This window comes from Agelaius phoeniceus, chromosome 3, assembly GCF_051311805.1.
Source record: "Agelaius phoeniceus isolate bAgePho1 chromosome 3, bAgePho1.hap1, whole genome shotgun sequence".
Classification (NCBI taxonomy): domain Eukaryota; kingdom Metazoa; phylum Chordata; class Aves; order Passeriformes; family Icteridae; genus Agelaius; species Agelaius phoeniceus.
In genome coordinates this window covers 46,366,053-46,390,343 of record NC_135267.1, presented here as the reverse complement: position 1 = coordinate 46,390,343, position 24,291 = coordinate 46,366,053, and the positions used below count along the sequence as shown (strand labels likewise).

The 24,291-nt window shown below is 41.7% G+C and overlaps 1 long non-coding RNA gene across 2 annotated transcripts in view; it reads left to right on the top strand.

The window, feature by feature from the left end:
* Positions 1-24,291, top strand: part of LOC143693548 (uncharacterized) — a 36,069-nt gene that overhangs the window by 7,825 nt on the left and 3,953 nt on the right. The window contains exons 2-3 of one of the 2 annotated variants that reach the window (XR_013181330.1): positions 1-5,054; positions 5,763-24,291. The exon at positions 1-5,054 is cut by the window's left edge and continues 6,493 nt beyond it. This is a non-coding gene — a long non-coding RNA (uncharacterized LOC143693548). The other variant, XR_013181329.1, reaches the window with a different exon arrangement.

Genomic DNA, 24,291 nt, shown 5'->3' with positions numbered 1-24,291 from the left:
CTTTGCACGACTATGGATGTGAGCTGGCACAGGCACACGATGCAGCTCAGGGCACTGCAGGGGAGCCAGCTTGGCTCATGGAACAGAGCTGTCTCTAGAATTAGGTTACCTCCAGCACATCATAGTGTGTTAGCTCAGGTAAGCCTTCCAGAGTTTGTACAGCACTTCTCACTTCCTGTTCTGCACTGGCTTCATTTGACAGCTCTGGGAGCAAGAGACCAAATTCTGAAATATTTTTACAGGAACAACAGAGGAATGGACTTAGTGTCTCATTATATTGTTTCTATTGGTCTTGTCCGTTAATCTCCAGTTTACAGGTGATGCCTGTGAAATTGAAGGAGGAATGGATTGTATGGCACTCTTGAATAACATCTAAAATAAGAATTTTCTTTCTTGCCTTTTTTAATTGAAGAATCTGGAGGATTTTTGTTGTTGTGTTTGTGGAAGTTAGCTAACATCATGACTGTCTCTAATTAAACAAGCAAAAATCTGTTTTCTTTTTTTTTCTTTTTTTTTTTTTTTTTTTTTTTTGCCTTCCCTTGGAACTGGTTACACGGCCTTTGTATTGTGGCATTTTTATATAGCAATTTTATTTTATATATTTTACCTCTGTGCCTGCAAAACAACTAAGAAACTTGACCACTTGATTTGCCTTTATAGTGAAAATATCATACTGAAGAACTTTTTCTAAGTTTGGCATAGGCAGAGTTCCAGGGTACTGAGTCAAGCTTATCATGTACAATAACTCTCATGCCCGTTGTTATACAATATTCCAGCCCCACTTTGTGCAGGCAGTACCCCAGCTTTGAATCCTCAGTTGATCATTCCTAATTTAAAGTAGTTAGTGAAAATAACTAATACGATCTGTCTGAGATCATTCTTTAAGGAAATTCACTATAAACTTTCTGCTAGCTTGAGACTTTCCCTACCAAACTACTTTGCAAGCTTTTATTCATATTAAGAGTTAATTTAGCAACTGCTATCTTCCTCAGTTTATTTTTTTTTTCAAGTAGCATACTAACAAATGTTTTCCTGAAATCCAGTCAGATTAGGTCAGCTCACTTCCTTGATGTAGAAAATAGGGTTTGGTGCATTTTTTGTAAATGTCTGGCTAGTGTGCCATAATCTATTATTAGGAAAGCTTTGTAGTGTTTATCTTTTTTTCTATTTTATCCCATGCATCCTTCCATCCAAGTTTTTGATGGGCAGTCCCAATTTTTCCTCCTGTTAAACTTTCATTACTTCTAAAATCTTAGTTGAGGTGACTGCTCTTGGGCTTGGATTCAAGGACCAAGGTTGCTCACCCAGAAATAAAGAAACCCAGAACAAAACTTTTTTTTGCCATTTCACCTCTATCTAAAGGATTCCCAAAGAAGCTCACTCACAGAGACAGTAGTAAAACATGGATTTTCTTGGAGTCTTCAGCATATAGCTGAGAAGACCATAGATATAAGAGCCTCTAAATCCTGTGGTTTACTCCTCCAAGAATTTCACACTTCATTTCTAGTCCAGCCCAGGGCTGATCATATCTTGGAGGTTTTATGAAGTCTTAAAAAGAATGTGAACATAGCTAACCAACTTGGTCAGAGTTGCTACAGGTTAAAAAACCTGAAGTTATGCCCAAATAGAGAAATCAGAAAATAACATCTAGCTGGCCAGTTATATATATATATATATATATATATAAAACCATATTAACTGTATCAAAAAAGTATTTTGAAGAAAACCAGCATGACCCAGGGGAAGAAACAGGCAGCTTTTGCAGAGGGAGGAGATGCCTCACAAATCCCTCCATGTGGAGGGGAGATCTGGTCAACACGCTTAAAAGGAATTAAAGAAAGACATTTGACATCTTTTACCAGAGGCTCTCAAAAACCTTAAGCTGCACAGACAAAGAGGCACCCTCTCATGTGGAGAAACATCACAGGAAAGAGAGGAAGCAAAGTCAGAAACAAATGGTCACTTCTTGTGGTGATGGGAGTCCAGTAGCAGAGTCCCTTCACCAGCATGCTCAGAAATGTTCTGTGAAGGGGCAAGAATACAAGTGCAGAGATTACTGTGAGGATGAGGAGAGGATGAGGGACGAGGCCACAAAGCAGAGTGACTGAGCAAGAAAACAGCAGATGAGCCTTGCTGTGGATAAATGCCCTGTGATACACAGAGGGATCTTGGCTGGCTTGTACCCCTCCAGAGCAGCCTCGTGGGGCTCCAATAAATGCTGCCACAAAAACATCAATGCACAGCTTGGCAGTGGTTCAAAAAGCATGCAAAACATTAGGAATTGCAAAGAAAGGGACAGGGAACAAAATCTAAAAAAAAAAAAATCTCATTATTATGGTGCTGCGTGAAACTCTTCTACCACTTTCTAAGTGCTGCACATGTTTCTTTGGTCTGTCTGCCTTTAGCAAAAAGGCATGGCAACGCCTGTGTTTAAAAAACATTGCAAAATCAAAGCTAGAAAGCCAGTATCAGACAAACAAACAAAACCCACTGCACTAAAGGAAAACAACAGTTTGCTTCACAGGCTTCTCCCCCACCTTCAGAAAAGCCAAAAGGAAGAAATTTCAATATAAGAGGAGACAGCTATGGCACTACTGGTAACATGATAAGGGTTGATGACAGTGAGTATGTAGAATAGTCTGATCATAGTTTGACCCTCATTTGCACCTCTCTTCCCCTCTTTTATCCTCGTAGATCAAACCTACTAATAAAGGTAAAGCAGTTGTTCAATGTCATGCTAGAAATCATTGATAAGCAAGAGAGACCATTGGATCTGTTAACCTGCAGATGGACAGGAAGGGCATCATTTTTTGGGGGGCTTTTGTTCTCAGACTTCAGTAGTACTGAAGTACTGTCACAGCTGCTCAGGGACACATGGAAAACTGGAGGTGAGGAGAAGCAGGGTTGGATGCACTTGGCAGCTCCTCCACAAGGTGTGGAGGGTGATTGAAGGAACTGGTGTTAAGCCAAGGGTTCTGCCATATGCATGATGAATAGTAACATTTTTCACTGCTGTAAGGCAGCAGCAAATATTTTTAAGTGTGGTGATCAATTTTGTTCTCTAGCATCTAATTGAGCACCAGTAAATATGTTATTAAGATGCTTGACAGTGCTCTTTTGCAATCAAGGCAAAGATGTAGCCAGATACTCATCTTAATCTTTTGAGACACATTTCTAATGAATTTTTACAGTGCCTAGAGGAAAGGTCCCTGGTCTGAAGTGGGACACCTGGATGCTAAAAGCAAATTTTAATTAATAATATATTGTGTTTGTGATGTCAGTGTCATCTAAAGACAGTGGTAAAACTTTGTATAGGCTACTGACGGAATCCTATTAATAAAATTGCTTACTTTAAATCACTCCCAGGGCATAAGATACGATGTTCCTTGGTTGACAGTACTTTCTCCTGAATATTCATATTCATGGTTCTCAAGGAACCATCCAATACTGAAAGAAGCAGTATTTTGAAATAACTCCATTGTATTGCAATCTCTTTGCTATCGTTCTGTCCTATGAAGATATGGATAAACTTCTATTCTGCTTATCAGAAATATGGAAGAAGGTTGAGGCTCTATACCCACTGCAAAATGCAATTAGGGAGGTAAGCTATACCTACTTAAGATAGGTATATACTGTCTCCTTAATTACTCAGTCCACTGTGAGTAATCAGTCCTCACTTCTACAGTGGCAACTTTTTGATCTTCTTTTTTCTGCTGTGCTGAAGGAACTTTTTAACTCAAATTTTTTTTGAATAAAGCTTACAAATTTTACTCAAAAACTCTGCAAAATTCTACCATATACAAAAGCCCATCACTGCAGTGATTGCTACAGAAATAGATTCTGGTTCTGATTTAAATCCACATTTCTAGTCAACATAATTTAACTGCAAAAGGATTTTGTTTTACTTTCACCCCTAGGTTTTCTTAGTATTTTTGAACCATTGAGAGAAGAAGGATGGAATCCTAGACCCATTGCAGTGCTGGGAAATGTGCAGAGAGCTACACTGAAATGAGAGCTCAAGATGTCCTGAGCTCAAACAAAAGCAATTTGGCTAGTGTAGTTGGTTTTGAGCAGTCTTCCCAACATTTTAGTTCCAAAACCTACAGAACCACTCTAAAAAAAAAAAAGAAAATCCATTTATCACCTTGTGCAGTCATCACAAATGGTTTAAGTTATAGTGATAATAAAGACTGAACCATGAATTTTAGTGGCCTGCCTTTATTTTTTTCAATTATATACTTTTTACATTGTTAGTTGACTCCTACCTGTGTGAAAGCATATACATGTTTTAGTTTGGAATGTGCTGTGATACTACTTCTGGACAAACAAATAGATCCAACAGTTTTGCAGGCAATTATCTAGTATTTCATAGTCTCCAAGCTGCTCCGGACCACAGACCTGAATTAGAAAACATAAAAATTGTTTTCATTACGGTATTGATCAGAAAACCTGAAGTGACATATGTTGGAGTAATTTGTAGCAAATCATTACTACAAGATACAAAGTAAATTTTCCATTAATTAATGAATTAGTACAGTCTTTGGACATTCATCCTTGATCTATAGATTATTTCACCTTTTTTTAGGAGACAGCACAATGTGAAAACTTTATTATTGTGATAACATGTCAAAAAACAAAAGGCAGTAACATGGCAAAAACCCACCAGAGCTGTAATCAAGGGGGTAAGAGGACAAGTCTGTCTGAGCTGGGAGCAGCTAGAAGAGCACATCTTCTGTGCCATAAATGCTGACAGAGTTCAAATGCATAAAAGCAGCTGTTGAACTAAAGCACACAGGCCTCCTAAAAAAATGGGATTGCTGGGATGATCATGTATCACAGAATTGTAGAATGGGTCAGGTTGAAGAGCACCTTAAAGAGTACCTGGTTCCAGCTTCCCTATCTTCCAGGCTACACCACCATCCTCCCCAGAGGGCTCTCTCAGAAGCTGTGCACTGTCTCCAAGCAAGCCAGCAGAGAGCAGGACTTGTGTCCCCTCAGCCCTGTCCTACCAGTCAGGAGCAGATTGACTGCCTGGCCCTTTTGCCCAGGTGAAGGTGGGTGAGCACAATACAACTTAACTAGGCTGCAAGAAGAACACATGTGATGTCCCTGTTCTGTCAGCCTAATGAAATTCCCACTTCCACCTGCAAAATCTGGAGGCCTGGAGGATTTGAACCTTTTTAACCCTGGGGCATGGCCATAGAGATAAAAGCACAGAGTGGCAGAATACAGTAATCTTCAGGATGTGTGGCATCATTATATTCAGACACTGTGTAAGCCTGATACAATAGCTCATACTACATCTTATTTGAAATTGAACTATACCTTATTTAGGGCAGAGAAACATTTTCAAAATTGCCTAGACATCATAGAATTTTTTAGAGGTATAATTTTCAGCTTTTCCATTGATCAAATTTTTTTTTCGAGTCACTAGTTCACTTTCCCATCATCTATTTGACTTTATCATAGGGATGGCTGTATTTGCTTGCTAGCATGAAATGCTGGAGGGTCCTACATACTTTGTAGTTTCAGATTTTGGTTTATCTTGCCAAAAAATCCGGGTATGGGGATGAATACAGATGTATCTTGTTCATCATATTTGCCTTCTACATAGGGATACAAGGAAGCTTTCACTGGATAAAGAACATACTGTAATAATTTTGTAGATTTGGTTTTGCATGTGGTACAAGTATTTGTTTTGCTGGATTCTCAAAACTTCTGGAGAAAAGAAAAGGATTGTTGCCACGTAAATGTCTTTCCAGAAAACAGCAAACAAGCTGAAGAGCCAAGATCTCCATCGTGGCGCCGCTCAGCTGACCTCAGCCACTTTGCACGAGGAGGGAGCGTTGCCTGTATCTGCTGTAGTTGTTTAAATGCAGATGAAAAGCAAAGGCAAGGTTTCCTCCTACCAGGGTTTTGTCAGAAAGGGAAATCTGCTTTCTGTACACACATTAGCAGTGCCTGAGGGATGGGGCAAGTTTTGCTTCCTGGTGGCACGTATGAAACACCCTTTAGTTGTGAGAAAATCTCGTAAGTTTTGAAGAAAGAAGACTAAGAGCAAAGCAGGGAGTATTAACTACAAATGAAGGGGACAGTCCTTAAGAGGATAATTTTCTGCTTTTAAATCTGGTGCCCGTATTAAAATTTCTCCCAGCAGCATGTGCATGACTGATACTTATTCAGCTGATAGCGCAAAGCAGCAGTGACCCTGGCACCAATGCCGAGGCAATATTTACAAAAGGATGAACTATTTTCGAACAATGTCTTCAATGTACTAAGCACAAACAAGCTTTTCTTCAGCATCAGGCATGCATGTTGACTCGTTCCAACGATTTTGTTCATGTACAAATGTATTCATTGTGGACAATGCAAGGAAAATGTCATTCTCTATTTATATCCCAGTTTCCTTTTGTCCTCTTTACAGTATCTTGGGGCAGTGATGCAGAGCAGAATCTTGTTCTAAACTCCTGCTATTTTCCTCCCCATCTTCTTGCGAAGCACTCACAGCAGCAGAGCCACAGCGAGTTAAAAGGCTCCCTACAGCAGATTTTTTTTTTCTTTTGAGACACAAAGATCGGTCTCTCTGGCTCCGCTTCCCAGCAGAGAAGATCTAAGTCCTGCCTCTTGCTCCATCACTCGGAGCACATAATGGTTTTGGCAGCAGAGGAAGTGGTGGTAGCAGCATTTTGAGCCATGTAAGTGGATGCACCTGGCACAGCAGTGTGAATAAGCAATGTTAAGGCAATTCTCTCCCAGCAATATATGAAACCATCCACTTCATGAACAGCCTCTCTGTGATAAAGGCTGCCTTTCTGTTGACTTGGATAAGTTCCCCAGTATGGTGAAAACAGAATAATGGAGGACTTTGAAAGAAGGGCCCTTGTACAGAAAATAATTAATCTTGCAGCAGAGGGGCAGGGAGAAAGATTTAGTGACACTTGAAAACAAAAAACAAATCCCCAAGTCCTAGGACTAAACTAAAAAGCACAAGTGCAGGCTCACACTGTGTTTTCTTTGTAGAACAAATTGTCTGTCCTGAAAGCATCATTCTTGGGCAGGTTGGCCACCATTTCAGGTAGGAATTAGGAACATTATTTTAAAGGACATTTCAGGGAAATTCCATTTTGCCTTTCAAGCATCATCTGATTTTCTTCAAGGTGGAAATGTCGCTTCTCTCAACTGTGGCATTCCATTCTGATAAGCTTCACATTATTGGTAAAATGATATGCATTGTCTTAGTGGTATAATCATATCCTTACGAAAAATCAAGTGATAAAACTCCTTACTTCTACAATGAAAATAATGTAATTGAAAGCTCAACATTAAATAGAATTTGCTTTTAATAGATTGCTGCACTCTTTCCAGCTATGTGTATACAAAGAAAATAGTCACGCATGCCTCAGATGCAACAGTGAAAGGAATATAACACATTCCACATGTTCTAAGAAATTGAAACACTCACATTTCTGAAGGAAGACTATGTGGCTGTTTTCCAGTTTTTCCAGTGGGAGACTCCTGAGGCCTGTGCACTCACTTGAATGGATCTCCCAGTAAAGAACATCCCTTATACACAGGATTCACATCCAATGCAAGCATCAAAACATTTACTGAAGATAATGGATTTTGTATGAAAGTAAGTCTTTTCTTTCCCCAGATAAAATATCTCAATCAGGTTGAAGCAATTTTGTTCTCTGAAAGAAGAGTTTGAGACTTAATGAATATTACCAAATGAAAAAATTCTAACCACATAGTGCCTTTTAGATAAAGGGTATATAGAACACCAAATAAATGAACTCTTCTTGTAATTCATACTTCTAATAATGCATGATTTCATATGCTTTAGCACATAAAAGATTAGATAGCTTGAAAATTAGAGCAGTCAAACTTTTAGCACAGTGTGAGATGAAGATAAGGAGTATTCAGTCACCGAAAACGTCTTTCCTTCATCACCATCTAACTCATCCTTAAGGAATTTTTAAAATTACAATTGAGCAATTCTTAACTACTGTACAAAAATAACTTCTATTAGCTGGAAAACATTTTAAGATCTTTCAACTTTAGGGTATAGAGATAAACTGTCATGTGAAGGCTTGCCTTATCACTCCCATAAATTGAAGTTTGACAAAGGTTGGTAATTCTGACATTTGGAGAGATGATTAAACCCCCTAAATGATTGAAAGCTAAGCATAACCTTCAAGATTAAATGAAGATTAAATTATCATCTCTTATGGATGTATGCAATATATATGATTTCAACAGTTAGCTGGCAGCAATCATTCATTCTCATTTTTCATTAAATTTTTAGAAAGTGGCATCCCCCAGAGTTAAATCTGGCATCTGCAACTAAGGATAATATTGAAATACAAATAATTTGATTGTAATCTAGGTTTTTGGGTTTTTTTTTCAAAAAATTTCTATCACTGCTGCATCACCATATTGAAATGGCTCAGACAATTAACTGATCAGTCCCTGTTCAAATAATGAAAAACCTTTGCAAGTGTTTTAATATGATGTGAGTCTTTAGTGAGCAGCAGGAAAAATATGCTCTCTTCAGTAAAGTTTTTAAAAACGTTTTCTCAGTATGCAATATGTGTCAATACAGAAGACCTTTTCTGCCAAAACATAATTTTATCTAAGGGCAAGCCTTGGAAAATGCTACTTATCAGTTTCTTTTAATCAGATAATATATAATGAATAACTGCAGCTAAAAGTATTTTTTGCTTTTGTTGGTACTGAAGCAACTGATATTACTGCTTTTTGTAATTTCACATTACTTAGCAACAAAAAAGTTTAACTTCTGTTGTTGGAAGCTATGCTAGGATTATTTTCACAGTCTGCTCAATTTGCCTGCTCTTACATCTGACAATCCACCATAAGCAATTGAGAAATATTTTCTGCACAAGCTACGTTAAGCCTCATAACAATTATTGCTATCTTGGCTGATCCACTCAAAACTGTTTCTCCACTTAATCCAAAAACCTAAAGCTCTTTCTTTTCAGGCAGCGTATCCTTCCTCATGGAAGGCATGTTACCACTATAGTCATGGTCAGAATCTGGGTACAGATGCAATGAGAGTTATTAAAGTTATGTAGGCTCAATATTAGATAATTAATCCTCTGATTATTCCCCTTCAGTGCTGGGTCCCACCCCTGGACGCAGTGCTTGACCTACAGACAGTACTGAGCCTACAATAAAAGCTTGTGGTCACCATTTTTAGAGACAAATTATTTGCATATGAGATGACTGTAGCAGCAGTTCTGGTGTCACCACATCTAGTCTGGGCACATACTGAAAATGGATCTTTTTACATTCAGTGATAGTTCAGTTTAGCAAAGAAACTTAGGATTCATTGGGTTTAAAGGTGCAATATGAACATAAAGCCTGAAATGAGATGAGGGTTTGGGAAATAAGACTTCAGCAGAGGCATGTGAGGTTCAACATCTGAGAAATCTTTTTGAGAGGGTGAGTAGTCAGCACTTCTCATAGTAGTTGTGAGATCTTTGTTTTGCTCTGAACGGATTCAGTAATTTTCAGGCTGTGGTGTCACATTCTGAGCCAGTGCCTTGAACCTGGAGCCATCCCTGTTATTTCTCATTGGAGCAGGGTGCATCTCCAGGTAACACAAACACCCAGCCCCTGGGAGACTCATTTGACACATCCACCCTTGCACTGCCTGTGGGCTGCAGGGACCCTTCCAGAGCTGTCAGGGCAGAGGAGCCCTCCTGACCCAGGTGGAAGCACAGCAAACCCAGCCCTGCATTCAGCCACCATATGCCCATGCTGTCCCTGCCCAGTGCAGTTAAATAAATGGATGTTCTTTATTTCCTGGCCTTCACTGAATTGGACACACCTCCTGCATTTGGCTGTGATTTGTATTTCCTTCAGCACCTGTAGTCTGTGGTATGCACTTGGCCACTGTGATGTGTGAGTGTTTTATAACAACTGGACTGGGTGGGAAACTCGAGCTCTGGACAGGTGACATTTTTGATGCTGTGGAACAGATGCAAACTTCTGTAATACAAACTAAGTGGTTGTTTCTACTGAGGTCATGAAGTGCAAACATTTTTTTTTATTTATTTCATAATCCAACTTGTATTTTATACTTCAAAGTCTGATAACCACAATAATTTTGCCAGAAAGAAACCTTTCTGAGCTGGCTGGTTCTACAGATGAATGCCACATTTAAAGATGAATGCCACATTCATAAACCAAAGGTTTTCTTTTGCAACTCTAAGTACCAGAAGTGTTTGGGATCTGTGGGAGAGGCTACATGACCCCAAGCAGGGTCCATAGCTCAGAAGCCAAGGAGCTGGGAAGCTCCTGAGCAGGCTGGCTCTGCACACCTCAGTCCCACCACTCAACAAGCACTACATCTGCTTGGGTTTATGTCACCCTGACACACATTCACAGTCCTGGGCCAAATGTTTCTTAGACACAGAAGGATTGAGAGATGGGGCCAGACAGACCTCAGTCCTTCAACCATTTGGGAGCATGTTCATGGGGCTGAACAGAAATATCACACCATACTTCTAGTCTGGCAGAAGCTGAACAGCATCACTGACTTTCTGCTCAAGTCCTCAGGTGAGCACTCCCACTCTCTCCAGGAAAAATGTTATAAGTGATGGATGAATTTAAAGTGTTAATTACACCAGAGAAGGTAATAAAAAGGAGTGGAGTTGAGTTTTCGTTTCAATTTTAAGTGAAATTTCAAAGACTGTATAACATTTAAGTTGTAATAAACAAATGGCTAGAAGGGAGAATAAAATGCTGGTACAAACTTTGGAAGCTGGTAGTTTTCAGAAATTTGACAACCATCTCCAATATTACCATATAGTATGGGTCAAATGTCTTCATGCTGATCTTTTTTTTTTTTCCCCTGTAGCAAGATGATTTGTTCATTAAATTGCTATTTATTTCAATGTATTCCTGGGAAACAAAGCCTCCAGTCTGTAACAGTGACAGGTCACTGAAAGGTGGCTTTCATGTACTCAAGCACTTCACACGTTCTAGGTCAGGCACCCTTGATGTGTGTCCTTGTGCAAAAGCTCCTGTAGGATGTTTTACTTCACTCCTTAGACAGAGGCATTAAATTTGACAGCAAAATTGCTTCCACCCTCTTTATATCAGTAACTACATAAAGGTAAGTTAGAGCACATGGTTTTAATTTAGCCTTTAGTGGTTTTATTTGGCAGGGGAAAAAAACTGTTGAGCACTAACCTTGAATTAGAAGCTGACCTCCGAATTAGTCAGCCTTTTTCTTGTAAATGCATTTTGTAGAGTATAAACATGAACCATCTATTTACATAACGTTAGTGACAGCCAAATGATTTCTTAGGAGCATTAATGCTGGAAATCCCAAACACTCCTTCCTTGATGGAGAATGGTTTATAACTCCTGAGAATAATCTCTCCAGCAAGTAACTGCAAACAGAAAAGGCTGATCTTTTTCCAACCAAATTTAGGATTTCTCTGGTATTTCACTAAGAAACCCCAGATAATAATTATAAGCTGCTGTTAAATGAAATGCAGGTCACCTCCCAGGGTGCATGTGGAAAGCTCTGACAGTGCTGGTGGTGGTGCAGCCTGCTCCTCTACTACAATGGCTTTATAGGAGATGCTGTGAAAAAGCAAAGAACAGCCTGAATGCAGCTTGGCACTGGGGAGCCCTGGTGCAGAGTGCCAGTGGTGGCCCTGAGGGCTGCCAAGGACAGGAACCCCATGGTATCCCTGAGTTTCTCCACCTGTGCTGTTGCTGGTTTGCTGGGAGCCAAGGGCAGTGAGGGAGCAAGGAATTTCAGGCTGCCTGAAGCTGGGATCCTACTTGAACCCAACAGCAGATCTTCAGCCCCCCTCTGCTTTCCCAGCTGGAGCAGCACAAGAAGCCAGCCTAGTAAACTGAGGGGTCCTGCACATGTGCTGCTGCCTCTGACAAGTGTGCAAGCCCTGCATCCTACCTGAGCTCACAGCAAGGTCTTAGAGTTTTTAGGTTTTTTTCTCAAATCCAGGTAAAATGAAAGCCATGAAATGCCACCAGGGTTTGAAGTTCCTGTGTTTCTTTGAGTGTGAGATTTACTGGGTTTAAGAATCAAATTTTACAAAATGGATATATTAACAATAATGAAAAACAAATCTAAAAAAGATCAGAATAATTTGTGTGAAATTTTTTTCAGGCCAAGGGAGCATTTAACAGGCTTTCGGAAGCAGAAAAGTTACTTGGCTCATTTTAGTTAATTTTTGCCCACTTTAAAGAGAGAGTATTTTGTGGACGTCATAGTTTTCCTCTTTATTGTTGAATAAACAGCAGAATGTCCTTTCCTTTTTTTTGTTAAACTGTATTTTCAGCAGGTATTTTTATTACTATCATTATTATTATTATTATTATTGCAATAAGAGTACATACCACAGCATAGTACTTCTAGCTCGCTCCACGTTTGTTGGCATGCCATGCCCTGCCATAATATTCCATAATAAGTCTCTAAATTAAGATGGTATTTTTCATGCTTTCAGCAACAGCAGCAAGGTACTCTGCTCTTTGCTGTGTGTTGTTATTATTAGCTCTCCCAGGATCGAATTCCAGCCTCGGGCACTGCTTGTGTGATGGGGCCGAGCTCTGATGGCAGGTTTCAGCCCGTGTTTTGTCTGGCTGTGTTTGCCCTACCTAATTCATGATAGGGAGCACAAAGACTGGGCTGAACAGAAGGGAAGTGCACATCATTTTAGATATCCTCAAATTACTGCTTACCACTTGTCTCCAAACTAGAGTAAAGTGGGTTCTGTTTAACATAAAAGGTGGGCAGGGTTTCACTCCAGGCAGAGGTTTATCAGTCCCAGCAGCCTCTCTAGTAAGTGGGAATAAGAAAGGAATCATCTGAAGGCTTCTCAGATAACCAGCAGCAGGCCCAGCTCTGTTTTGCTCACTGGCATCCTCCATGGGGGTACCACCAGGCCACTTGTGCTTGGCTTGGGGGCCAGGTTGCAAGAGGCACAGACAGAGTTTCTTTGTTTGCCAGTGTTGTGAAACACTCCATTCAGCAACCCTGCTGCCCTCTTGTGCAGCATAGAGCCTTTCCCAAAGATTTGGCACAAATACTGTCACTCACTGCCAGTGAAACAGGGCAAACACCTTCCCCTCCCACTGAGAGCAGGAACATTGACTCCTGCAGGTGTAGCTTGTCCTTTCTCAGGCCTCCTTCCTCTGCTGGCCTGCAGTGTGCAGCAGAAAGAGTGTCCTTGAATAGGCCAGCTCTCTCCAGGACTGAGGGGTGACATGCATTCATTATGCTCATTCAATAGAATCACAAATCCACAGAATGGTTTGGGTTGGAAGGGACCTTGAAGGTCAATTAATTCCAACCCCCCAGCTGTGTGCAGGGGCACCTTCCACTAGACCAAATTGCTTCTATCTCCCTCCAGCCTGTCCTTGAACACTTTGAGGAATGGGGCATCCACAGTTTCTCTGGGAGATCTATTCCAGTGTCTCACCACCCTCACAGTCAAGAATTTCTTCCTAATACCTAACATAAATTTATTCTCTTCAGTTAAAAGCCAATCCCCCTTATCCTGTCACTACATTCTCTAGTAAATAGTCTCTCTCCATCTTTCCTGCAGGCTCCTTCTAGGTGATGGAAGGTCACAACTGGGTAATCCCAAAGCCTTCTCTTCCAGGCCAAAAAATCCCAATTCTTCTAGCCTTTCCTCACAGAAGAGGTGCTCCATCCCTCTAATTATTTTGGTGGTACTCCTCTGGATGCTCTCCAACAGGTTGATATCCTTCCATTTGATACTCATTTTGTTCATTTTACTTGCTGTGTTCATACATTAAAGCAGTGTCCCTTCAAAAGTGGAAAAAGCAATTTTTCACATTTTAGGATGACGTTAGGGAATATAGCACTGTGTGGTTGAGGTATGTGTCCTGCTGAGGCAGGGGGATATTTCTTACCTTCAATAAAGCCTATACAAGTTCCCTGTCTCCCTTCTGAACTGCCTGGTCCTGAGCTGGGACACACCTGGGAAGTGAAATTTTGCTGCCTTTTTCTCTTTAGCAGGTCAGTCTTGAGCTATACAGGGAGTCTTGCTGGCTGCATGCTCCTCTGCTGCTGAAAGAGCTCCTTGTCCAAACAAAAAAGGATTGAATGAAAATTTTAGTGTGATTAAAACACATTTCTCACAGGAAAAGCCTTTGCCTAGTCAATCAAGGACATTTCTGCTCCAGAATAAGTTAGAGATGATAGCAAAAAAAAACCCCAAACTTTTCTAGGTAGTTACTGATATAAATAAAGAGCAGGAAGAATTCTTGTCCTTTGCCTGGCTTACTTTGTGTCCAAAATTGAAGCGTTCTGCTTGCTCTGCTTTTCAGTAAAATCTCTAGTGCTAGCAATTTTCCTATGTAGGAGGGAAAAAAGAAGTGTTGGCAAGAATCTCTCAATCTGTCTCATCAGCACCATCATTAATTGAGCAATTTTGGTAGTGGATCAGTTCTTCTGAGCTAAGGAAGTGAGGTATCTTTATTGTGGCCCACAAGACGAGCAGGAGCATGGCACAGTGGGGCTGAGGTGAGCTGGAATTTCTGCTGCTGTGTTTCTCTCTGTGGCTTTGGAGGGCAGCAGTTCCTCCCAAGGATCCCAGAGCCAGGCCACAGCTGCCACCAGGCTGTCCTTTCCTTTTCTTTTGCTCCTTCAGGTTATAAAGCTTAGAATTTTCTTCCAGCTCTGTGGTGGGCGACATGGATGGCAACTTATTTATGCTCCTGTTGTCTCTAGAAACCTCCAATTGGGTTCCTCGTGGCATAGTTTAACACGCCCACTGCCTGCCAAATATTTTTTTAAATCCTAAAAGCCTTTCTGTTGCTAGGTTGAAATTTTTTCTGCCTTTCAGATATAAAGTGACTAATGGGATATATTTCATAATACATCAGCAAGCATAATACTTGTTATTATCATATTTTAGTGCCCTTTAAAATTACTGTACTGGGAGGATGGGGCAGTATGTAAATTGTACATCATAAAGACAGTAGGGCAAATTCTTTGTTCTTTGATAATCACATTTTATAATTAGGGATTAGGGAGATGAAGTTAAAACGTATTGGTGTGGGGTTTTTTAACCAATGTTTTTCAGGAGATGAACACATGTCCAACAGTAGACATTAGGTGTTAGGACTTGTGTGGAATTTTGATGCTGTAAACCTCATCCTGGTCTGGTACAAATCTCCCTCAGGTTTCCATGTTCACAGGCTGGGAACACAACTTCTCCTATCCTGTCTGGATAGCTGCTGTTTTTTCTCTTCCTGCTGATTCCTCCTCTGGTTCTGTACTTGTCGACAAGACAGAACCTCAGCCCATAGGAGAGCAAATGAATGGAGAAGTCATGTGGACACTGACACTGGGTGACATCTTGGGATAGTGTTGAATTCAAAAGAAAAATGATGAGGCCATTTAATCAATAAATGTTATTGCAGTTTTTGTCTTTTCATCTTCTGATAAGAACTCTCTGTGCCTGAGACACAGAAACAGTCACTCTAAGTCCCTCTCAGTCACAGGTGGGATAGTTCTAGCTCCTGAAAACCCACAGGAGCCATGCTAAAAGAAACAGGCTTGGAAGATTGATCTATGGCTTAACAAAACAAACAATTTCCACTTATGCAGGTTCATGGATTCTAGAATAAATAAGATTTGCCTCCTGCTTGACTCCTCTGGGGACTGTATACGTGGAATGGTGTGTTCCCTAAGTGTTGGCAAAAGGAGAGCCCAGCTCTGTACTGGGGAGCCCACCTCAACCTGCTCTGCCACACTTCTCCTCTTTTTGTACTCTTAAATGTTCCATCAATTGATAATATCCAGTGAGAAACTCATATTACAGAGATTTCTCCATGCAAACATTTAAACATTTAAAACACCAGGCAGTTTCAGTTAGCTGCAGTGCAATGGTTTTGGGCAATAAAGATGTAAGGTTTTTGTTGGTTCATTGAAGCTGTTACAGAATAAAGCTTGGTTATAATATGATCCAGGATGTCTTGCTGGTTCTGTTATGCCTTCTTATACAGTAAGTGAATTAGCAAAACAGCTTGTGAAGATTCCTCTTGAGCATTTGTTCACTCTTCTTAAAGTGATACCAAGAGGTCTTGTTGAAATTTTTAATTATTTTCTATCCCTCTAGTTGAAGGTAGTAGATTTATTTATTTTAACTGATAATCATGAAAAGATAAATGAACTCTGAGCCTAGTTTGTATTTAAAAAAAAAAAATCTTCAAATCTGGAAGTCTAAATTCATGCAAATCTAGAAAAAATAGAAATTGTGATGTTAAAATATTTTATTTTAGCAACATAGAATAATTTGGGTTGGAAGGGACTTCTGGAACCTTCCTATGGTACAACCCCCTGCCCATAATTGGACCAACTTTTACACTAGTTCAGGCTCCATGGTGCCTTGTTCAACTGAGTTGGAATATAACTGAGTTGGGGTTTTTATGCTTCCTCTTACTTGAATAATTTGCAAAATAAAAATTCAGTCTTAATGTCTAAAACAAGTGCTGCATGACAGTGTAAGAAATTTGCTTTCAATGGCAAAATTTTGTTTGCCTTTGAAATTCCTTGACATATCTCAATAGCAAAGAGAAATAAAAAATCACTGTTTATAATCCTGAAGAAATAAAAGCATAGAAAAAGTCAAATCTCATCATTATTTTTAAGGCAAAATTGAAGTGATGATGACATTCTTAGCTTTGAAAAATACATTTCTAAGTATGATTTTAGTTACATGGAAAAACTTCTATGCAAAGTCATTGGGAAAAAAAACTGAAACAAAAATCTTTAAAATATATTAAATGTACTGTGTACTTTCACAGGTTTTTAATTTTCAATCTCATGTGTGCATGCAAAACTGAGTGCCATTCAGTGGACTCATGATGACTCAAATCTGCATTAGGAAGAGGACCACACAGAAGAAATGTTTCTTTTCTTTGTGTTTTTAACAATTTTGCCAAACTTATATTAAAAAAAAGTGTTGTTGAAATTTTAAGGGTTTTTATAAGACACCAACCGTGTCAGACCTCTCTTCAATGCTGTTTAAAACAAAAGGATCTGAATTAGATTTTCCAGGTCTTTTATTTGTTTTCATTCAAGTCCTGCAACTGCTAATATAAACATTTTTCCTCTTTTAAGTAAAATATTTTCATTTTAGCTGAATGTCCCACTTCATCTCCAACACTGACACCATATGAATGAAAGGATATTTATCAGCCAGCTTCCACATTCTGGTAGAGGACACAGAAGCCTTATCCAATGCTCTGATCGTACAACTATCACTCATGTAATTCCTTATACTTTCCTTCCTACCCTTGTCTGTTATTTCTCCCATCTTTCATGACACAGAAAATGTAAATACTGCAAGGGAGAGTCTACATTTTTTTCTGTACCATGTTGTCTTGCCCACACACATTTGGAAGGATGAATAAGTAATAAATGTTTCAACTGTCCAGGCTTCCCATCACATACACATTTATAGCATTGCCAAAAAGACACCGAACTTGTGTTTAACCTCTGAAAACCAGAATGTTGCAGCTTAAACCATCTTTCACAACATTTCTATACAGTTCACTTCTTACAAACACATCCTACCCAGAAAACATTGAGGAATAAGTAGGTCTTGAACTGAAAACCCATCTGAAATGTTTTCAGGGCTAGAAAGTGAGAAGCAAGGCATGGGACCAGGGCCATCCCATGTGAGAGCTGAGGCTCGGTGTTGGACCAAATCCATGACTGCTACAAGCACAGCAGTTTCCACAGAGTGAGAGTGCCAGTCCCCAGCACTCTGGTTTGGGGTCTGCTAACCAAAATGCAGGTTCTGGACTGGATAATTTCAACAAACTCAGATGCACATCTCACTGTACAGTTGGAAAGGTCCACATGCCCACCTCCTGTTGTTTCTGCCACCTGTTTTGGCAGAAACAACAAAATAGGTTTTGTGTGTGTGCCTGTGTGTATTGCATAATTCACCATCCAAACTGAATCCAAAATACTTGGATGGCAGCCTGCCCCACATTTGCTTGGTGGAGCTGGAGAGGCATGCCAAGAGCAGCACCAACAGCTGGCAGCCCAGGATGCTCTGACCCCCAGGCTGGAGACACAATCCAGAGACTGTGCAAGTATAAAGGGTCCTGTTCTTTTAAATCAGCTCTCTAGGCAGCCAAGGTTTGTGGTGGTGAAAGCAAAGCAAGGGGTCACTTTCAGCCCAGATACAGACCACCTCTTCTACCAAAGCTCTGCAGCTCATTCATTCCTTGCAGCATTTTATTTTGGTGGTGACCGGGAATAATTTCAGAAAGCGCTGCTGTTGTACAGGTGGAAGCTCAGCTCAAGCACGCCTGAGAGCAGCAAGGTAAGGACTTGTAGTGTTTTATGCACAACTGTAAATGTTCTTTTGCCTTTCAGTGTTGCTTGCAACCCAAGATTTCATTTGAGCTGGTATAATACGCACTTGCATCATTAACAATTACCAGTCATTGTTCCAATTTGGATTTCTCTTGCTAATTAGATTCGCTCTGACAATCTGTATGTCCCATAAACCCCAAAAGGAGTATCTTCCCACAGTGAACAGAATGGAATATGAATAATCAGTTTAATAATTGTATTTGATTTAGCTTCTCAACACCAACGTGTGAATCAAGAGCCTGCCAGGGCTCCCTGGTGGGAGAGTCCCGCTCTGCTCCCGACTGTTCTCACGAGAGGAGCCGGAGCTTGCCCGACCGCTTTGCCAAGGCTGCAAATGCCGTGTGGCTCTTACACAAGCATTGGCAGCCACCACTTTTAATCCTTGCAGGTTTGCATGAGCACCCAGCTCTTCTCTGTCTGACTTATTCTTCCCTCACCTTCTTGCCTTTCTCTTTAGAAAGGCAGCAGTGATGGAGACAATATTAATTCCTAGAGGAGCTGAAGGAATTCTGGAATGTGACTTTGCAGTCCCTCTGTGAAAGGCCCTGCAGCCCCGAGCACTTCTGCTCCCCTTGCTGACCTGAGTATTGGGGCAACAAACCTGGGCTGGAAACCATCTCTTGGCCACTTGCTGGGCCGTGTCTGGCAGCTCACTACAAGAGCCCCTCTCCCAGTGCATCTCCAGCAAAGGCAGCAAGGTAGCTTCCAGACCCAGGTTGCTCCATATCTGACAGGCCTGAGGCACGGCCAGAGAGTCAGGTTCTGCTCCTACCTGTTTGGTTAGGCTTCACCTGGGGCCCTACTGCAAATTCCCTTCTCCACAACACATGTATGAAAACTCTGGTAATTGCTAGGCAGAGCAAGATATAGTTGGTTGCTTTGGCTATGAATCATGCAGACAGGCAGTTGTTTTTATTCATTTTTTCATTGCTTTTCCAAGCTTTAAGGAAAAACATTCAAACAAATGCAATTGCACGCCACTGCAACTGCTCCTCACAGAATGCCAGTGTTGGAGTCAGACCCCTGATGCTACAGCTCAGCTGCCAGGGACTGGGGGTGGAAGAGCTGGCAGCTCCGGGACAGGGAGTGGAATGTGGCTCCCAGGTTCATTTGGTACCAAAGCACTGGGAGGCACCACTGAGCTTTTCTCTATCCCCCACCCTACCCCCACTTAATGCTTCTTGTTCCAGGGGCTGCTTTTGACCCTAATCCAAAGAAAATAGATGTGGATATGCTAGTGGCTGGCAACAATTGGGGGCTGGCCTTAGGCTGGAGTGGGGAGCATTTGGATACTTGTGACAGCAGGAGGGTGCCTGTTTCATCAAACTCCATCCCCATCACCACATGCATGTGCTCCAGTAACTCCCCATGGAAGTGGAAAAGAGGGTCTCTGGTCTCCTGGTCTCCCTTGCAGATCTTCTCTGCTGCTCTGCTGTTAATACATCTTTCCCAAAAAGAGGGGTAGGAAGGGAGGAGAGTTGATCTGGGCACTAATACTTTCTCTTCTTAGTTGGAAATAGGTGCAACATCAGAATCAAGGTGGCAGCACACAACTCCCCTGTGAGTATCTAATGCTGATTTTTCTTTTTCCTCAGTTCTTTTCCCAACCGATTCACTCTCTGTTAATAGCAAAAGCCACCTCTGACATCAGTTTTCACCTGTATGACTCTTTGTCTTTTACTTGAATGTCACCCACCTTTTATTGCAGCCATTCTCCAGGTGCCCTGCTCATCCTGCCTGACCTGCAAACCACCTCCATGCCAGCAGTGCCTCATGGCTTTGTGCAGCGTATTTCATCAGCACAGTGCTCACATGGGCCAGGAGCATGCCATTAAGGCAAACAGTGAAACAAAATTGGTCCCAAAACTCCTGTTTGAAGAACTCTCACAGACAACTTCTCCTAACCCGAGATCTCCAGCCTCAGCACTCGTTGTCTCCTCCTCTTACCAACAACACAATTTTTTTAATAATCTATTTTGTCTCCAGCAACATCAGTGGTTTCTCACTTGACATCATAGCAAATACATTAAAGTAGTCTAGATAAAGTAAATCTGGCAGATATCACCTGTCTGGAAAAATAATTGTTTTATCAAAGAGAACCATCAGGTTAGTCTGGCAGGATGTGCCTTTAGTTGCATTTCATCCCATTTTTGATGTGCCTTTGCATTTTTAATTAACCTTCAAGGCACGTTCCAAGGCCCCGCATACCAGTGAGGTCAGAGGTACAAGGGCGCCGATGTTGGCTGGATTATGTTTTAACCCTGCACCACTGAACACGTTGTAATGGATATGCTGAAGTCACGGGGTCCCTCTCTGACTTGGCAGATCTATAAAAACAGTTGCTAGTAGACGTGCCACCTCTCATGCTGGTCTTTCCAGAACTCCTGGACAGGCATGACCTGCCTTCCCAAGAGGAACGCCGCCTGCTCTTTGAGCGCAGTAACAATTCTATTTCCATATCCCTGTTCCCATTAACCAGCCTTCTTTTACCCCTAGGATTTGTCTTCCTTAAACCAGAGCAGAGGTAAAATACTCCTTTGATTGCAGGCCATGCCTAAATTATCTTAATCTCTTTTACTGCACAACAGTCTGACTTTGTTTTTCTTCCTTTCTTACATTGAAGAAGTTTTTTCCCATTTTTTTCTGGAATGCTTTACAAGTTTCAGTTCAGGTTTGCTTCTGATGCTTACAGTTACTATTTTTCTACATGAAAATATTTTCTGTATTTTTCTATGGCCTCTAAATTATAAATTCCTCTTTCTGCAAGGCTCTCCAGAATTAACCAGAGAACTGAGCATCCCAATGGAGCGAGCAGGCAGGGTGCAGGGTGCCTCACCTCCACACACCTGTCTGTGCCTTCCCTGCACAGAAGCCTCCACTTTCTCCACTCAAGTCAGCTTTGCTGAGGAACATTGCCCCACTTGTCAGCCTGCCCGCTGGCAAACTGAGCCTCAGACTCACACATATTTGTGTTTATTCTCCCCATTTGCTTCAAACAGCAAGAGCTACGTAGTTCAAAGCCCTGCTCTGTGACTAGATCTCTAGTAACTTAATTGCACATCAAAACATCTCCTTGTATGACTTCACTGATGAAGATGTTTGTTGGTTGTCAAATCCAAGGGTATCTGGGCCCTACCATTCCTAGTTTGAAGCATCATTGAGTAGTGGAGGCTCCTCAGATTGCCAAAGCACTGAACGAAGATATGAATAATTACCAAAAGAGTTTTTATCTCAGCCAAAAACATGAACAGCATCAAGAGAAAGTGTACTTGTGACCCTGCAGCTTTGCTCCTGCTGAGTTCAGAGGTCATGGGACCATCAGAAGTGCAAAAGGTACTCAGCAAAACATTGCCACAAACTTCTTTGCTAGTAAATTTTTGCTTATCATTCTGAGGTGTTCTAACATGTCAGAAAATGCTCTTCACTACCTAAGGAACAGCAGCAGGCCAAGTCCAAAGGGTATTGGAGAAGGTTTTGCTTGACTGTTCTCTCCAGTGCACACACATGTGTGTGTGTTTGCACCCTCTGCACAAAGGACTGTCTGGCCTTGCCTGCGTGAGGTTGGGATAAGTGTCAACAGTGATCCTTTCAAAATCTGCTCTTAATTTCATCTGTCTTCATCAAATTCTGCTGTCCTCCAAATCCTGCTGGATGTGTCAGCCTAGCAGTAAAAGAAAACATCTTCTCCTCACAAGAGCAGACACACCACAAGTGCTGTCATGTAGAATTTCATAGAATCATAGAATGGTTTGGGCTGGAAGGGACCTTAGACATCATCTGGTTCCAACCCTCTGCCGTGGCCAGGGACACCTTCCACTAGACCAGATTGCTCACAGCCCCATCCAGCCTGGTCTTGAACACTTCCAGGGATGGGGTTTCCACAACTTCTCTGGGCAACCTGTTCCAGTGTCTCACCACCCTCATAGTGAAGAATTCCTTCCTGATATCTAATCTAAACCTGTCCTCTTTCAGTTCAAAGCCATTCTCCCTTGTCCTTTCACTTCATGTCCTTGAAAAAGATCTCTTGTTACCCCTTTTAGGCACTGGAAGGTCCTGTAAGGTCTCCCCAGAGCCTTTGCTTCTCCATACTGAGCAACCCCAACTCTCTAAACCTGTCTGCACAGGAGAGGTGCTCCAGCCCTCTGCTCATCAAACTGCACAAGGACTGAAGAAGTGAAGCCAGTCTGTGCATCTTACAGCACACCCCATAGGGTGCTGTAGGACACCAGTCACATAAAACATCGGAGCTGTTCCCATGTGAATCCAAGGCTTAGCAGAGACACCCTGGCGTGGCCAGCTCCACATCTCTCCCTCCGCACTCAGCGGCCGGATGCGAAACAGCAATTACATTGTGAAATGTCATGGCTCTACTGGGAAGCAAAAACACATCAATATTGTCTCCTGGTTGCATCGAGCCATGATGATTTTGCTTGACTGCATGCCTGGATGAAACAACAGGGAACACAAACAGAGATGGGGCCAGAGCTTGCATGTGCACCAGTTTATCTTCCTGCCTTTCCAGTGCGCCCATCGCAGCAGCAGCGTCTGGGTGATAAGTCTGTCTCTTTGCAAAACAGGAAGACCGTGGGCTGGCTGGCTTCTCTGATGAGCTATAAATTGCAGGGGTTTTACCTGGCTGCCAGCCCCGCTGTGCCCTGGGTAAGGCAGGCGCTAATGCAGGGCGCTGCGCTGGCCGGCGATAGGATAATTACTGTTATTGCATTAGGAGAGAATAGCCGGCACTTAAGAGCCGGAGGGAAAAAGAGTCCCAGGAATTGGAGCACTGAAGGCATTGCTAGCTCCGTGCACACAAAGGCGACCGACCTATAAATAATCTGACCTCTTTGTTCCAGTAAAATGGCACAAGAATTAAGACCCCGGTTCAGGAAGAAACTTAAAATGCATGACTAAACTCGGCATAGCTGAGCAGACCTATTGACATGCCGGGGGCCCGGAGGCATTTCTGCTCTGTGAGCCTTTGTGCTCACCTGTGAGAGTGGCTGCCGGAGGTGTCCCGCTGGCAGAGCTGCTTTCCAGAGGCTGTGGGGGGCCAGCTTCATTACTGCAGGTAAAGGAGCAACAGCACCCTGCCAAATTTCCAGTGGGACTTCTCAATAGTCTCTGCTCTTCCTCTGCTTCCTAAGTTACAGCTAAAGAAAGAGACCTCTGTTAACCTCAGTTACCTGATAGTAGCTGGCAATTTGAAAATTAAAAGCTGACATGTAGAGCAAAAATATGAAGTGTTAGAACATGAGCCTAACAAATGTAGCCCTGAAATTTTCCAGTAAAACAAACCCAAAACAAATCAGAGACCAAAAAAAAAAAAAAAATAGAGATTAGCCAGCAGCAGGGCAGGTCATCTCTAGGTTAGCTTCACCCTGCATGTATATAATCTCTCAACTTTTGGGAGGAAACCCACCCAAAGATGTGCTTGTTCAAATTAAAAGGCTTGTTGTTAGACTCAGAAAGCCCTTGGAATCCTTGATAAAGTAAAACTAGAAGTACTTGTGAAAAGAAAGCTTTGATGGTTGCCTGAGGTTCAGGGTAGCACCATTTACAAATATTTTTCTCCTAGCTCTTCATCACAGAGACTTAGAAAAAGTATACCTGAAAATTACTAGCGAATATAAATATATTATAAATCCTTCCCTGCTCTTGCCTTTTATCTTTGCTGTAGAGAGACAGTAAATAACTATTTTCCTCATGCTGGAGGTGGGGAGTAAGCATGAAGAAGGTGCAAGACTGACTCAGCATCACCCAACACCAGCCCCTGGCCTGGCCCCCAAGTGTGGGATCCACGACAAATCCATGTGTCCCAGGGAACACACATGCAGGGTGGCTGTAAGAGCCATTCTGTGCCTTGGCAG